Raw genomic sequence first — 15,327 nt, forward strand, 5'->3', positions numbered from 1 at the left:
TTACACATAAACAAGAACGATCTGTCACACTACTACACTTTAAAACACAGTTTATATGTAATTCATGTCACACAGTCTCATACGGAACCTACATCCGCTTTCTTTTATATACTGTATATGATAAGATACTGTCATCTCCCTTCCCTTCTGTGTGAGAGCATGAATGAGCAAATATATTTCTAGTTGCATGCTGGATGGTAGCAGACAAGCCTGTCTGCTAGAGAACAGTAGGACCAACGTCGGAACAGGTAGCTACGCTTTCTAAAAGCAAAGAGGTTTCTATCCTTAGTATGGTCCTGTCCGTCCCTTAGTCATGTTGGTATAGGAAGCTGCCTCTCTGGTCACTTCCGTTTTGTATTCGGAAGCACCCTTGGTAGGAGCCCAGATCAGTCTGTCCGCGGCGAGCGTTTGAAGTGGTAAGATCTCCGGCTAAGCGCGTGTCTGCTAAGTCCGTAAGACAATGGATTTAAGTTCAGCCTAACTGAAAATTTAATCACCTTTATTTCAGGTTTAGCTCTAAAATATCTAATGTTATCTTAAATTGCAACGCAGTGTAATTCGCGAGTGAAGTTCAGAATATCTTCCGGTAGTTGCTTTGTCACTACTTTGTGAGTAAAGTGGAACCACGTGTTGATCAGTAACTCTAAGCTCATCAATCTTAAATGCGAATGTGCGTGAGATTATAACGTCTCGTCTGGACAATATTTTTCAATATAGCAACTTTTCTTTATGTTCAACCCACGTGGGGTGTACTTTGTGAGACCAGTACCACGTGCTTATACAATTGTTTGACCCATCAGGTTAATAGTAAGACGATAGTAACCAGTTCGAGGTTTTTCTTTAGTAAATTGCGTTTCGATGTAATTTATTTTAATTATCAAAAGTATTGTGGAGTTACACTCTTTGTGTAAACCAAGTTGAACACGTGAAGCATGTGGTGTAATCATAAAAGTAGCCCTCAGCTATTCTTTTCGGGAAGATTTCACAGAGAGTTAGTGTGAATTTAGTATACCAGTGTGTGGTAATTACATGAAGGACAGGATTGCGCTACGAACGTAACTTCTTTGGGTGAAAATTGAATCGGTTGATTGTGGTTAATTTCCTCTTGCATATGTTCCAACGTTCTTCGTGTGTTATTTTATGAATGCAGTGTTGTATTCAGTCTCCCAATCCTCTCTATTTGATGTGTTCCGTAAGATTACAAACTCACATTTTCACAATCCTAAATAAGGCACCAGTTTAGTTATGAATCAAGTTTGATATGCTGAAATTATAACGGAACAATGATCAATGTTAGAATAAATGTCCAAATATAAACTGATTTATTTCTTTTTATTTAAATTGTCTTTTTATATATATATCAGCGGTTATCGTAAGATGAGTACTAAAAGATTATAATTAATGTTAGTCTGGTTGGGAATTTGGTAAGCTAGACTGGATACCTGGTGAAACAGTTGCGCAGTAATGCAAGGTTAACTTCCTCACATAGCTCAAAGCTTTTAACCCACTTTTACGGTCTTGAATATCAGCACCGCTTTCAGAACAAATTAAAGCAACAACATTACAACTGTTGAGATAAGAAGAATACTGAAATTAGATGAGTAAACCGAATAACTAATGAGGATGTACTGAATCGAGTTAGGAAAAGAAGAAATTTTGACTAAAACAAGGGATCGATTTATATAAAACATTCAATGAATCGTCAGTTTGCTAATAAAGGGACGTGTGGGGATTAATAAATGTAGACGGGGACCAAAGCTCGAATACAGCTAGCAGGCTCAAATGGAAGTAGGATGCAGTAGTTATGCGGAGGCAAATGGACTTCCACAGGATAGAGTAGCGTGGAGAGCTGCATCAAACTAGTCTTTGGACTGAAGACCACGATAACAACAGGTGTAGAGAGATATTGTTTTTATAAATTTATTCCTGTTACACGGACGCTGTACATCTCAGATGTGGGTTTATTTTCAAACAAATACCTATCTGGCGGCTTCTGCACTTCTCACTTGTCGTAATTGTTGCTGTCTTAACTAAAAATGCCTTATCAGCTATATAGGCTATGACTTTACTGATTGTAAATATATCTACATCTACATCTACATTTGTACTCCGCAAGCCACCCAACGGTGTGTGGCAGAGGGCACTTTACGTGTCACTGTCATTACCTCCCTTTCCTGTTCCAGTCGCGTATGGTTCGCGGGAAGAACGACTCCCGGAAAGCCTCCGTGCACGCTCGAATCTCTCTGATATAAGTATAAGGTATAAGTAGGGGGAAGCAATATATTCGATACCTCATCCAGAAATGCACCCTCTCGAAACCTGGACGGCAAACTACACCGCGATGCAGAGCGCCTCTCTTGCAGAGTCTGCCAATTGAGTTTGCTAAACATCTCCGTAACGCTATCACGCTTACCAAATAATCCTGGGTGTTGGTAACATGCACGAGCACAAGAAACAGATGTTTACCACATGTGAGTTCCAAAGCTGATACCTGTATGAAATATAAACACTTGTCCATAGGAAATACCACTGTCATGTTGTTTTATTTCAATACATTGTTTCTAGAATATTTAGCAAGATATCATGCAGTCTTGCATAAAAAAAAACCTTTCTAGCATTTGGAAGAAGGGTATGCAAGCAGCCTAGAAGTTTGATTTCTTGGTAAAGGTAAAGCTCATTACTATTTAGGGCCTTCGGCGGCGGACATGATTCTCCATCTACTTCTGCATAGGTACTCCGCAAGACACCGTATGGTGCGCTGCGGAGGGTACACTGTACCACTACCAGTCTTTTCCTCTCCTGTTCCACCCTCAAATAGAGCGAGGGAAAAACGAGTGCCTATATGCCTCCGTGTCAGCCCTAATTCCTCGAATCTTATCTTCGTGGTCCTTAGGCGCAGTGCATGTTTGCCACAGTAGAATCGTTCAGCAGTTAGCTTCAGATGCCGTTTCTCTAAATTTTCTCAATAAAGTTTCTCGAGATCAACGTCGCCTTCCCTCCAGGGACACCCATTTGAGTTCCCGAAGCATCCTCCGTAACACTTAACGTGTTACTCGAACCTACGGTAACAAATCTAGCAGGCCGCCTCTGACTTGCTTCGATGTCTTCCTTCAGTCCGACCTGGTCCGGTTCTCAAACACTCGAGCAGTACTCAATAATAGGTCGCACCAGCTTCCTGTATGAGGTCTCCTTTACAGATGATCCACTCTTTCCTAAAATTCTTCCAATAAATCGAAGTCGACCATTCGCCATCCCTACCACAGTTGTCACGTGCTCGTTCCATTTCATATTGCTTTGCAACGTTACACGCAGGTACTTAAAGGACTTATCTCATATGATCGTACCTTCTTTAAAAAGCTGCAATGGGACACCGTGTCAAATGCTTCCCGGAAATCTAGAAATTTGAAAACTTCCTGTTGCCCTTATATCATGTGAGAAAAAGGAAGCTGAGTTTTGCACGAGCTATGGTTTCTAAAACCATGCTTATTCGTGGACATAAGCTTATCAGTCTCAAGAAAGTTTATTATATTCGAGTTCAGAATATGTTCAAGATTTCTGCAGCAAACCTAAGTTAGGAATGTTGGTCTGTAATTTTGCGGGCCCGTTCTTTTACTCTTCGTATATACTGGAGTCACCTGCGCTTTTTTGCAGTCGCTTGAGACTTTGTGCTGGGCTGTAGATTCACGATAAATTCAAGCTAGGTAAGAGGCCAATGCCGTAGAGTAGTCTTTGTAAAGTAGAATTGGGATTCCATCCTGACCTGGTGATTTATTTGTTTTGATAGGCTTTCCGTTATGCTATACGGCACTGTAGGGCAGAAAGATACATGGCAAATACCTGTGACAAAAACTTTCTCTTGTAATCTCGAAATATTAGCAAATGTTTAACTCTCTCTACGATAATAGTACACAATGTGATCTATCATGTGTAAACATGGCATTGAAACGGCGAAGTGTGATACTGGCGACGTGCACACCGCTATACAGAGGGTAGAGATCAGATGGAGCAATCCATGTACTCAGGGCGAATGTAATATAGCGTCCTGAACATATATCCTCCGTTCGGAGAAGGAACGTAAAAGAATTAGGCTTTACTACCTTAAGGGATGATGAATGGGTTGGTTCAAATGGCTCTGGACACTATGGGACTTAACATCTTAGGTCATCAGTCCCCTAGAACTTAGAACTACTTAAACCTAACTAACCTAAGGACATCACACACATCCATGCCCGAGGCAGGATTCGAACCTGCGACCGTAGCAGTCCCGTGGTTCCGGACTGCAGCGCCTAGAACCGCACGGCCACCGCCGGCGGTGAGTGGGGGGGGGGGGGGGGGCTACTTATTATGTCCTAAAAGAGCTCCAGTACAGTTATTTTAGTCATATTAATGGTCTGCGGTTGTGAACTCTCGTGAGAGTCCAAAAACCTAAAGGGACCCTTTATCACTTATCAGAAACAGCTAACCACTGCAGCCTAACATAGCACAAATAATTAATATGTTCTGGACAGATAAAAATTTGTGCCGTACCAAGAGTCAAACACGGCCCTCCTACTTAGCACGTGCAGTCGCCTTAATCATTTTCTGGCCATCCCAGTATCCATAATCGACACAAACACTCATTTTCCCTTAGGTTTTCCTCTACTTTTCCGAACAAATTACCTGAACTAAATTCGCAGTCACCATAAGAATGGAATAAATCGGGATGAGTTCAGTTCAATGCAACGTCAGGAAATTATAACCGTGAAATACGTTTTGAGATGATAAACATGCAATGCGATGGTTATGCAGTGACAAATGAAATTGCGTGCTATAGTGGAATTCGATTCCAGAAACTGTGCTAATTCCGAGCAGTGATCTTATCCAAGTAAGCCCTCCGAGCACACCATTGCGGGTTACACAAACAATTATTGTCACTTAGAAAGTCCTCTTTCAGTTTCATTCATCCAGGGAGAGAGAATCTCTAATTCTTTATTTGGAAAAAATGGAGGGAAACATAAATCAGTTTACCGTTCTTAGACGTGGTAAATCTTTTGTCGTAGAAGTGTATAGGGGGTATCCCAACGTGAAACATAACAAAAAAAGATAAACCCTAGTGGATAACATAGAAAGCTCAATGATGTTGTTATATACAGAGATATCAAACCGCTAGAAAATTGGTGCGAAATGCAGGAAGATCTGCTAAGGATCGACGTTTCATGAAGAAATTAGCACTCGGACCTCAACACGAACAAATGTTATGTACTGTCCATAAAAAGGCGGAAAGATCCGTTTCTGTTTGAGTACACGATTTCCGAACTATCACTATAAACATTACTGACGCTTTTTCTGTGGAGAAGGTGGAACAAAAACGGTGCGGCCAAAATCTAGATGGTAAGACTCGATTGGTCAAATAGTGTATGAATTTTGATTATGATGGGAACCAGATGTTAAATAAAATTTTGAGGTAAAGTATTTATCTGTGGTGACAGTAAGCGATGCTAAACACACAAACTTTGTTGAGTTTCGAAGCTTAAAAATAGGGTGCAGGATATGTGTAGGCCTTTATCTCTGCATATGCGTAGATGTAAAAGACATTAATCTCTGTTATTTGGAAATTATTCATAATTTCGCAGAAGTCCTGAATAAGTTCTCCGAAAATGTCTGTGCGTCTGATCTAATCTGCAATTTCTACTGTATAAAGTGTACACATCTGTGGTGGAAATGTTTCAAGCTAGAACAATAAGAGAAACCAGTCAGATAAAAGTTTGAAAAGAACTTCTCAGCTGAATTTCCTGGAACAAACAAAAATTGTGTTCCATAGTAATTTGGGAATAATCACGTAAAAAGTTTTTGACATATATTTGTGTGCCAAGATTTGAAAGATGATTGCTGGTCACATATACTTTCTTTGTTATATATTCTCTTTATTAAAAAAAGTTTCAGAAGTCCTTGACGGCTTTACATTGGCGCTCGACTCGGGGGTAAGCCGATTTGAATCCTGGTGGTGGATGGAATTTTCACTGCTAGTATTTGGCCAGTAATGCTAAGAGAGGTAGTGATATAACCTTGCCGGCCGCGGTGGTCTAGCGGTTCTAGGCGCTCAGTCTGGAACCGCGCGACTGCTACGGTCGCAGGTTCGAATCCTGCCTAGGGCATGGATGTGTGTGATGTCCTTAGGTTAGTTAGGTTTAAGTAATTCTAAGTTATAGGGGACTGATGACCACAGATCTTAAGTCCCATAGTGCTCAGAGCCATTTGAACCATTTTTGATATAACCTTACTGGTCACCAGTCTCTGTGCTAATGTTCCGGATTAAATTTCAAACCTCTCTGGGATCAACGTGCACGGAGAAAGAAAAACCTTTCCCACCATGCGGGATATCCCAACCAACAATGCCATACGACTTTTACATTTTTTACTGGAAGTAGTGATATACAACAGATGTCTGGCAGTATGTGCGTGGAGAATTAGGAAAGAAGATGTGAGACTATGATTCATTTCAGAAATCCTGATGAATCGTTGTCCACCCAACAAAGAAGACAGCTTACAAAACACTTGTTCGATCTAACGGTACATGAGTATATCTCTTCAGTCTGGGATTTTTATTAGGTGTAGTTATTAGATGAAATAGAAAAGATACAAAGAAAAGCACCGCGTTTCGTCAAGGTTAATTCAGTAAGCTCGAAAGCAGCACGGAGATGCTCTACAGCTCCAGTGGGCGAAGCTACAAGAGAGACGTTGAGCATCACGGTACGGTTTAATGGTAAAATTCCCACAGGTTACGTTCGTGGAAGAGTAACCAACATTTTATTGCATCCTGTATATAACTAGCGAAAATACCACAAAGATAAAATAAAGATCAAGTGTTAAAATTGCGAGATATTACTTTCGTAGGGTACTTAACCAAAATTTATTTCGTTCTGTACATAAACAGCGAAAAGACCAAGAAGAAAAAATAAGAGGGTTGGAGAGCTCACACAGAGGTTTACGAACAGTTGCTAAAGTAACAGGAAGGAGGAGAAATCACAGACATGTATAAAGTACCCTCCACCACACACTGTAAGATGAACTGGCCAGTGCTAATTATGTAAGTGTAGACCAAAGATACAGTAGCGACAGCAATAGATAGTCTCATACCGCATAAGTTAATAAGAGATGGGACTGATCCACCATGGTACACAAAACACGTCAGAACACTGTTGCAGAAGCAACGAAAAAAGCATGCCAAATTCAGAGGAAACAAAAATCCTCAAGACTGGCTAAGTTTCGCGGAAGCTCGAAATTTAGTGCGGACGTCAATGGGAGATGCTTTTAATAGTTTCCACTGTGAAATATTATCTCAAAATATGGTAGAAAACCAAAAGAGATTCTGGTCTTATGTAAAGTACACCAGTGGCAACAAACAGTCAATACCGTCACTGCGCGATAGCGATGGAAATGTTACCGATGACGGTGCCACTAAAGCGGAGTTACTAAATACAGTTTTCCGTAATTCCTTCACGAAAGAAGACGAAGTAAATATTCCAGAATTCGATACCAGAACAGCTGTTAGCATGAGTGACATAAAAGTAGATATCTTAGGTGTTGCGAAACAACTCAGATCACTTCAGAAAGGCAAGTCTTCCGGTCCAGATGGTATACCAATCAGGTATGCAGACACAATAGCACCTTTCGTAGCAATCACATACAACCGTTCACTTGACGAAAGGTCTGTTCCTAAAGACTGGAAAGTAGCACAGGTCACACCAACATTCAAGAAAGGAAATAGGAGTAACCCACTGAATTACAGACCCATATCACTGACCTCAATTTGCAGTAGGATTCTGGAGCATATATTGTACTCGAACATTATGAATCACCTTAAAGAAAATGACTTATTGATACATAACCAACACGGATTCAGAAAATATCGTTCTTGTGCAACACAGCTAGCTCTTTATTCACAAGAAGTAATGAGCTGTCGACAAGGGATCTCAGATCGATTCCATTCCTAGATTTCCAGAACGCTTTTGATACCGTTCCTCACAAGTGACTATTAATCAAATTGCGTGTATATGGAGTATCGTCTCAGTTGTGTGACTGGATTCGTGATTTCTTCACAGAGAGATCACAGTTCGTAGTGATGGACGGTAAATCATCGAGTAGAACAGAAGTGATATCTGGCGTTTCCGCAAGGTAGTGTCATAGGCCCTCTGCTGTTCCTGATTTACATAAATGATCTAGGTGATAATCTGAGCAGCCCCCTTAGATTGTTTGCAGATGCTGTAATTTACCGTCTGGTAAAATCATCAACGTTCAATTCCAGTTACAAAATGATCTAGAGAGAATTTCTGTATGGTGCGGAAAGTGGCAATTGGCACTAAACAAAAGAAAAGTACGAGGTCATCCACATGGGTACTAAAAGAAATCCGATAAAGTTAGGGTATACAATAAATCGCACAAATCTAAGAGCTGTCAATTCGACTAAATACCTAGGAATTACAATTACGAGCAAACTTAAATTGGAAAGACCCCATAGATAATATTGTGGGGAAGGCGAAACAAAGACTGCGCATTGATGGCAGAACACTTAGAAGATGCGACAAACCCACTAGAGAGACAACCTACATATTCCTCTGCTGAAATATTGCTGTGCAGTATGAAACAGGTAGGATTTACGGAGAACATCGAAAAACTGCAAAGAAGGGCAGCTAGTTTTGTGTTATCGCGCAATAGGGGTGAGAGTGCCACTGATATGATACGCGAGTTGGGGTGTCAGTCACTGAAACAAAGGCGGTTTTCTTTTGGCGAGATCTATTTACGAAATTTCAATCACCACCTTTCTCTTCCGAATGCGAAAATATTTTGTTGACACCCACCTACGTAGGGAGAAATGATCATCGTAATAAAATAAGAGAAATCAGAGCTCGAACGGAAAGATTTAGGTGTTCCTTTTTTCCACGCGCCATTCGAGAGTGGAATGGTAGAGAAGTAGTATGAAAATGGTTCGATGAACTCTCTGCCAGGCACTTAAGTGGGAATTGCAGAGTAGCCATGTAGATGTAGATTTATGATAAGGGCCTCAATTCAGCAAGGGAGAGAGTCCACGAGTCTGTTCAGATGTACAGGGTGATTCAAAAAGAATACCACAACTTTAGGAATTTAAAACTCTGCAACGACAAAAGGCAGAGCTAAGCACTATCTGTCGGCGAATTAAGGGAGCTATAAAGTTTCATTTAGTTGTACATTTGTTCGCTTGAGGCGCTGTTGACTAGGCGTCAGCGTAAGTTGATGCTAAGATGGCGACCGCTCAACAGAAAGCTTTTTGTGTTATTGAGTACGGCAGAAGTGAATCGACGACAGTTGTTCAGCGTGCACTGAGAATCCGCGGGAAACAACTCAGTATGAACGTGACTCGCCTAAGGTGAAAGTTTTATGTGCCATTTCAGCCAATAAAGTTTTTGGTCCCTTTTTCTTCGAAGGTGCTACTGTAACTGGACTACAGTATCTGGAGATGTTAGAGAATTGGCTGTTCCCTCAGCTCGAACAAGAAGCACAACAATTCGTATTTCAGCAGGATGGAGCGCCACCACATTGGAACTTATCTGTCTGTAACTACCTGAACGTCAACTACCCGAGGCGATGGATCGGCCGCCAGGCAGCCCGTGACAGAGCACTTCATCACTGGCCTCCAAGAAGCCCTGATCTTACCCCCTGCGATTTTTTCTTATGGGGGTATGTTAAGGATATGGTGTTTCGGTCACCTCTCCCAGCCACCATTGATGATTTGAAACGAGAAATAACAGCAGCTATCCAAACTGTTACACCTGATATGCTACAGAGAGTGTGGAACGAGTTGGAGTATCGGGTTGATATTTTTAAAGTTGTGGTATTCTTTTTGAATCACCCTGTACTATACCCATTCGAAGCTAATCACTGATGATCAGAGCTTAAAGAGATTTTAAATTACGGGTATGTTGATTGCAGCATTTGACACACTGTTCCAAACGGTCCTAGACATTTGTTACAGTGTTAGTAGGGTAGCAAGTTATTTACCGAGCCAGCCGGAGTACGTCAGTGTACCCAAGTGTTCGTCAAACCAGCAATGTATAGGTCTGCGCTTGGTTGGCAGAAAAATTACAAGATGCAAAAATCCAGTAAAGATGACACGCGAGTTGGGATGGCAATTATTAAAACAAAGGCGTTTTCCCGTCCAGCGATGTCTTTTCACGAAATTTCTATCTCCAGCTTTCTCCTCTGGATGCTAAAATAATTTGTTGACGTTAACCTACATGGAGAGAAATAATCATCGTAATAAAAGAAGGAAGATCACAGATCGCACGGATAGAGTTAGGTGTCCGTTTTTCCCGAACTTTTCGAGAGTGGAACGGTAGAGAAATAGTGTGAAAGTTATTCGATGAACCCTCTATCAGGCACTTATGTTTAAATAAAGCTGTCTTCAAGCGGTTATCTACAGCCGCTAAATATTTGGAAAAAATAATTTTTTGTGCCAACAGCTGTACAATTTTATTTATTCTCTGCCGGTTTCGGTACTGGCTACCATTTTCACAGGAGATACTGCAAGGAACAAAACCGGATAATACAAGTATTTGGTTATCCACAATCTTACAACATGAATGTAGGTGCAAAATTGAGAAGCATCAGATACTAACATAATGTACATCAACTGATCAAAAATACATCTTCGCCATATCAAGTATAACAGATGACGAATTATCACAATAATTGTTTCATTGAATTTCCACAGTAGTAGATTTACACAGTCGAAATGGGATACCATGTACACACTTGGTCTTAACATCAATTAAACAGCAAAAGCTGAGTCAGAGCATGATCTATAAAGCAAAACATTTCGTCGATATATAGTTCACTGGTCATAATGCAGTCCAAAGATAAAATTACAATATTAATACAAGAAGAGCTTACACGTTCATCAAAGAACGCCAGGCTATAGTTATGTTTTGCCGGTACATCTTTTGTATTGTTTCTTTGATTACAGAGCAAATGGATAAACATTCAGTTTAAGACGACGTCTATTAGTAGTGGTGCAAGAGTGGAAGAGTACATTACCCAAAAATGTATGGCACGTTTACATGCAAAATTAAATAAGCCCTGAATATAAGTATTTTTCACTCCCAAATCGGAGTAATCTACCCTAATCAAATACTCCATACGTATCATATGTTTACTGTGTTACACGGCATTGTTCAAAGATCGTGGTCGTAACAAGTTTTATGTGTATCAGCAGTGAACGTATTTGCAAGTATTATATTCATAAAATTTATGTAGGGCATCCATAACCGTCACTGGAACACATTTCCATCCAGAAAGGTCACAGTTCGTAGTAATTCACGGAAAGTCATCGACAAAAACAGAAGTAATATCTGGCCTTCCCCGAGGATGTATTAGATGCACTGTGCTGTTCCTGATCTAAATAAACGATTTAGGAGACAGTCCGAGTAGGATGACCACCAAAAGGAATTCGCTAAATTACACGATAAATCACACAAATCTAAAGACTGAAAATTCATCTTAATACTTAGGGATTACAGTTACGAATAACTTAAGTTGGAACGATTATACAGATAATGGTGCGTGTAAAGGAAACCAAATACTAAGATTTATTGGCAGAACACTGAGAAAATGCAACAGGTCTCCTAAAGAGACTGGCTACACTACGCTTGGACGTCCTCTTCTGGTTGGTTGGTTGATTTGGGGGACGGCACCAAACAGCGAGATCATCAGTCCCATCGGATTAGGGAAGGATAGGGAAGGAAGTTGGCTGTGCTCTTTCAGAGGAACCATCCCGGAATTTGCCTAAAGCGATCTAGGGAAATCACGAAGAACCTAAATCATGATGGCCGGACGCGGGTCTGAACCGTCGCCCTCCCGAATGCGAGTCCAGTGTGCTAACCAGTGTGCCACCTCGCTCGATCGTCCTCTTCTGGAGTACTGCTGTGCGGTGTGGTATCCACGTCAGATAGGATCGATGGAAGACACCAAAAAAGTCCAAAGAAGGGCAGCTCGTTTTGTTCTATCACAAAATAGGGGGGCCAGAGTGCTATGGATATGATACTTGAACTGGAGTGGCAATCGCTAAAGAAAAGGCGTTTTTCGTTGTGGCAGAAAGTTCTCATCAGGGTTAAATCATCAACTTTCTCCTCAGAGTGCGAGAATATTTTGCTGGCGTCCACTGACATAGGGAGCAAGGATCATCATAAAAAAATAAGAAAAGTCAGAGCTCGCACAGAAAGATTTAAGTGTTCCTGTTCCCGCACGGTGTTTGAGAGAGAAACATTAGAGAAATTGTTTGAAGTTGGTTGGATGAAACCTCTGCCATCCACTTAACTGTGAACTGCAGAAAAATTATACAGATGTAGATATAGATTGTTTTGTACCATCCAGTATCTCCTGTGAAGCTGGTAGCCAGTACAGAAACCGGTAGAAAATAAGTAAAATCTACAGATATTGGCATAAAATGATTTTTTTCTAAGCTTAAGTGTGAATTTCAGAATAATCATGTAAATGTTGGTGCAAATGGGTGCAGTGCTGTGAGTACGACTGTTTCCATCTTGGAAGTCTTGGGTGTACACAGCATACTCGTCTCCAAGATATAGAAGAAAGGGCAACTCTTGGTCATCGAGAACGTTAACGCCGGCCGCTGTGACCGAGCGGTTCTAGGCGCTTCAATCCGGAACCGCGCGACTGCTACGGTCGCAGGTTCGAATCCTGCCTCGGGCATGAATGTGTGTGATGTCCTTTGGTTAGTTAGGGGACAGAAGACCTCAGATGTTTAGTCCCATAGTGTTCAGAACCATTTTTGAGAACGTTAAAAATGAACATCATGGTTCTTATTCACAGTAATATGAAGCAGTGGGGTCAAGTAATGGTACAAAAGTACCCCCAAAGCACCAAAGAACTATTTGTGGATTAAGCGCCACATTAGGCTCTCAGTCTCCTCGAAGCATTGTGTAATTTGAAAAACGAAACGACACTACACGCCTCCAGTCAACTACTATTGAGTTTCTGTGTCGGTTGATCCTTTGAAGACGTGCAGCTTTCTGTATTGCTGTGCTTTCTGCGAGATAACAGTCCAAATTTCCACTGCATGCAGTTTTCTTCGTAAAGATCGCTGGGGAATTGGTTGAGATAGATCTGCATCCGCTGAAAGATGCTATTCCTGTCGCCTTCGAAATCGATTGTCGTTGACAAAAAGTGACTCTCGTCACTGGATTCTATCGGATAGGATTTTTTTACGACCACTGTTCTCATGCCATGTTATATGGCTTCGTGTCGTAAACCATTCCTTTCACACACGCTGGACCGTCGACGCTATTACATCCACGAATTGGCCAGCTTCATTCACGTTGTGGTGGATTCTTCAAGACACGAAAGCTCCTCTCCGACGTTTTGTCACATCTCCACTTCGACGCTCTTACTCCAGTGATTTCATACAACTGACTGGGACATACATATCACTTCGCTGCCGTGACGTAAGTCAGCGGTGGAGTGTCGCGTGATCGCCTGGTACCGTTTCTGCACCATACAGGGTTCCAAAGTGACCAGTACGCTCTTTTAAGGGGGTGTCAGAATTTTTCTCGCTGAGTTTCTGATCTTTCCTAACTTCTGTTCTATTCTGGAAACAACAATAAGTTGATATTCTGCTACTTCTCCTTTGGAGGATTTCCACAAAAGCTAGAGTGAACACGCTTTAGAATATGGGGCTGGTTGCTGTGACCACATGTGCAAACACGACCCACAGTAATTACACATCCATCATGTGTGTGAAACAGTCTCATACTACCAACAGTGGTGATGGAGTTTAACACGCACTTAAAATATCGTAAATTTACCCTTCTTATGTAACATCCGTATTGTAATATCATTCTTTGAATGCGAGAGTGCTTGTAGTAGATACGCGGAGCTGTCTAGGAGTGATCAGGGGTTAGCAGAGTGTTAGGGTTATGACTGCGGATATTGTGATCGTTGGCGCCTTAATATGCACCCAATTCAGTGTGTTAGTTGTTTTTTCTCTACCTCTAACAGTCGTCCCGCAAACACATCACGTTATTTACAACCTGACGTTTTCTGCACAGTCGTGACTGTAACTTATGATTGTAATATTTTTTCAGCGCACCTTGCGAATTATTTATCTCGTGAGTTGGTTATGAGACAGTCTGTAATAAGAGTACCTCTACTTAAGATGGCAACGATAGCTTGCCAGGAACGAAGTATTTGTATAGCTTTGTATATTCTGTGTTTTGTCGTGTTATCATGTGCGTTTTGTGGTCTCTCTCTCTCTCTCTGTCTTTCTCTCTGTCTCTCCACAATTTAGGGACTACATATTACAGTTTCGTACATTCTGTAATGGGTCTGGTAACAATAGTAATACACCAGTTATGTGAAACAAGAACGGCAACAGCTAACCTGCGAGCCCACTTGAAAAAAGAACAAAAATGTTGCTCCGTGAGTCATGAGCCGCTGCTTCTAAGGTAACCGATTACATTAACATCTTGTTGTTCACGAACTAACACAACACGTTTTGCAAAGAGAATCTCCGAGCCCGCCAGCAGTCGAACCTGCGATGCCTTGATGTTGAGGCAGTAACGCTTAACTAACTACTAGACCTCCAGCCGCGGACTATGGACTCTCAACGAAAGCACTTAGAAATCAATTTGCTTACATTCCAAATTAGAAATTTACTTTTTTACATTTTTATGCGCCAGTCCTAGAATGCTCTCACTAATAATGTTTAACAGTTTTCACATCTCTCCCTGTTATGAATTTCACATATAATAAGTACGGCGATCCAATATTGTTTTACGAATGAATGTAGGTAGGTATGAGTGAGATTTCCAACTTATTACCTTTGATTTATTGAAGTCTTTTGTTACCACTGCCTGCGTAAACTCCCATTGTGTCTTGTCAGATACTTGTACTCACTTTAATATTAATATACATATATTTCTCTTATGAACAACTGTACATGTGGATAGTGATTGACCCCAGTCCGTACAAACACCTGCGGTACACAAGAACGTGAATTGTAAGTTGTAGGTAATGAAGCCTTGTGTAATGTTTATAAGTGCGGTTTGGTTTTTACTTCATTTACAGTCTAATAATTATAGTTATTAGGAGTACAACGTTTTTGTGTTGGTTAGACCTGCAAGTAATTGTGCCAAGAACAAGCAATTAATGCTTATTCTCTCCTGGGTAGAAAATCAGCTGTTGAAGTATGGATCAGTTGATCCGGTTAGTCTATACCGACAGGTGTAGTCCACTTAGTGGTGCACTTACAACTGTGCAGAAAACACCAGTTAGTAAATTATCTGATGTGTTTGTGGGAAG

The sequence above is a fragment of the Schistocerca nitens genome, chromosome 4 (genome assembly GCF_023898315.1).
Source record: "Schistocerca nitens isolate TAMUIC-IGC-003100 chromosome 4, iqSchNite1.1, whole genome shotgun sequence".
Lineage (NCBI taxonomy): Eukaryota > Metazoa > Arthropoda > Insecta > Orthoptera > Acrididae > Schistocerca > Schistocerca nitens.